This window comes from Mus caroli, chromosome 4 (genome assembly GCF_900094665.2).
Source record: "Mus caroli chromosome 4, CAROLI_EIJ_v1.1, whole genome shotgun sequence".
Lineage (NCBI taxonomy): Eukaryota > Metazoa > Chordata > Mammalia > Rodentia > Muridae > Mus > Mus caroli.
Window position 1 is genome coordinate 144,945,356 of NC_034573.1, and position 3,072 is coordinate 144,948,427.

At 54.0% G+C, this 3,072-nt stretch overlaps 1 protein-coding gene across 1 annotated transcript in view; it reads right to left on the bottom strand.

Annotated features, from left to right (window-relative positions):
* LOC110293003 (1-phosphatidylinositol 4,5-bisphosphate phosphodiesterase eta-2) overlaps positions 1 to 3,072 on the bottom strand; it is a 61,845-nt gene that overhangs the window by 57,682 nt on the left and 1,091 nt on the right. The window lies entirely within an intron of this gene.

Sequence of the window (3,072 nt, forward strand, 5' to 3'; positions counted from 1 at the left end):
AGAAAAGAAAAGAAAAGAAAAGAAAAGAAAAGAAAAGAAAAGAAAAGAAAAGAAAAAAGAATGTCAGCCAGCTAGAGCCAGCATAGAGCCAGCATGTGTGGTGACACATGCCTGCAATCCCTGCACTTGGGAGGCTGAGGCAGGAAGACTGGAGTTCAAGGCCAGCCTGAGCTACAGAATGATACCCTGTCTTGATTTTAAAAACAAAACAACAACAACAACATCCAGTTCACTTCTTCCCAAGGCAGACAGGGTACCTCTGCCTTGGAAGTAGGGCTGTGTAACTGTGTAGATTATGCATGTGTGTGTAGGTTATATATACATACTCATGTATGTGTGTGTATCCATGCATGTGCATGCATCCCAGAGGATCTAGCAAAGAGGAAAGATGAGGTAATACAGGCCATAAGCCCACAGGATGCAGATGAACTGGGATCTGTGGAGCCCTCTCCAGCAGTCTCTGATGGCGTGAAGCACCTGCTCCATAGTCTATCAGCCGGTCAGTGTCTCCGAAGTCCCTCTTATTTGTCATAAGTCATGACTCCTCCTGGCATGCCCTGCCCGCTGGGAGCTGATACCCAGCAGGAGCTCAGAAACCAGGTGTGGGGAGCCTGCTCCAATGTGTTGGGGTGGAGACCCCAGAATTGAGCTTGAAAGCTGCAAGGAGAACAGAACAGATGGGGAAGGAAGAGAGGAGCAAGAGCAAGGGGTGGGAAGCTCTGTGCCACGGTGGGCACTGCTGCTCCCTCCTCAGACTCCCGCTCCAGCACAGCCCTGGGAGGAGGGTATAGGCCCACACACAGACACACACAGACATCCACACACGGACACACACACATAGACAGACACACACATACAGAGACACACACAGAGACGCATACAGAGGCAGACAGATAGATACATGCACACACACACACACAGACACAGACACACACAGACATGCACACGCAGACACACACACACACACACATTTGCTCATAAGGCTACAGAAGCAGGAGTCTAGGAAAGCCCCTTGTCAGGTTCACCCTCAACCCAGAGAACTCTGGGAGGCCAAGGGGCACTGAAACCCCTCAACTCTGAATCCCTCTCCACTGCCCACCATGGCCAGCCCGTGGCAGGACTGGGTGGCAGAACACGCCTCCTTTGTCCCTTTGTGTTGGGCAGGCAGAAAGGACAAAAGCTCACTCCCGGCTGGCTAGCTGCTGCCACTGGAGACGTCTCCAGGAGCCCTTCCTCCGTCTGCCTGCGATGCTGCCTGTTATACAACAGACCTAAGAATAATCTAAAGGGCGGTCGCAGATGAGCGCCTCGCCCTGGGACCCCTCCAGCTGGGGAGGTGGGAGGAACCACTGGAAAAGGGCTGTGCTCCTTATTCAAGACTCAGTCTGTGTGGAGGCCATGTGCCCTCTGCCCTGTGGCTCCCCCATCTCTAGTACCTGGGAGACCTACTGCATGCAATCCTGGTTCCCTTCCCCATCCACAGCTCAGGGTGACTGGGGAGTCCAGAGGCTCCACAGCCACCTGTGCCTACAGATCTTGGGGTCAAGAGTCCTGGCCAAGAGATGGCAGCTGCAGTTTTGGCTAGACATATTGATGCCTGGGCCCTAGAGGACAACCCAGCAGCCAAGGACAGACAGAGCCCAGGAAGCTACACTGGGAGCTGCAGTGGTACAGGAAGAGGGGTAGGCAGCACTGGTCTCCAGCCCACTCTGAGTTACGGGAGGTGGCCCATTCCCTCCGCAGCTCCTCCGCTGCAGCAGGTGGCAGGCAGCTTTCAGGTTACTGGCACAACCTCTGGGCCAGGCTCACTACCCCTCCCTCCTGGGAGCAGGAGGCAGGGTGGGTGCAATGCTTGGCAGATAATGAAGTAGTCCTGTTAGGTGCAGAGTAACTGAGTCTATACAAATTGGCCCGTAGCTCTTCATCTATTGCAGGCATTAAAAATTAAAATCCAATTACAACTCATATTGTCGAACCTGGCTGCTGCCGATTACAGCAAGCCGTGTGTGGGGTGGGGGATTATGTAACCCGAGCTACTTGGTGGTGGTGCTGAGAACCCCAGGCACCAGGGCTTCCTATCCCTACGAGGGCCTGCAGGAGGGCTCTCTCACTTGTAAGTAGCAAGACCTGCAGGAATCCCAGGACCCACAGGCCTAGCCTAAGCAGCAAGGAGGAGAATTCTACCTAGTTCCCCAGTGGAGAACCCACCGTTACTACTAAACACTCTCTGGACCCACACCTGGTTGTTACCTAATGGCAATGTACCAGTCCTACAGAGGGTGACAGAGAGCAGGCCTGCCTCCGTCTCAGGCTTACTCGGCCTCCTAGATGGGCAAAATTGCAGGGCGTCAAAGCTACCAAACCAACCCCTGGAGCTCCAAATGGCGCACACTGTCCAGCCACTATTGGCCAACTCCAACCTCTCCTGTCCCAAGAGTGAGGGTTCAGCTGTCTTACACTGGACAAGGACACTAAAAGGCTGGGCCTTAGGGAGTCCTCAGGTAAGTTGATGGCACACACTAGCTGCCGCGTGAGTCTCTCTCAGTCTCTCTCGTTCTAGCTAAAATCCAGTCCTTCCTTCCCGTAGGGACTTGTGGAGAGTGTGGCAGTGGAATGGGTGCAGAGGTAATGTGTTGGGGTAACAGGGGCCTGGGGAAGGGAAGGATATACAGGTCAGCTTCTGAGCCACTAACAGCTCAGAAAGCAGGCTTGACCTCTGACCCCCTGCTGCCCACCGTACCCAGACTCCCCTCTGCAGCTCTTAAGTTGGGACTTTGTTCAGGGATCCTGGCAGGACACCAGTGGGCACCACTAGATTGGTCCTTTGGGTACTGTGGGTCAGTCACGGGAATAGCTAGGCATTGCTCCGCAATCCAGGGCATTGGGGACCCAGGAGGCACACTGGTACCTTTCCATGGTAAGGCATCAAGAGGATCATGGGAGAAAGGCCTGATTTGGTATGTAGTCTATGATCATTTCATATGCGTCAACTGTCACCAGCCAGCATAGAGAGGGACTGGAAATGAAGGTAGAAGAGAGGGAGGAAAGGGGAAGGCAGAGGAGGGCAGGGGC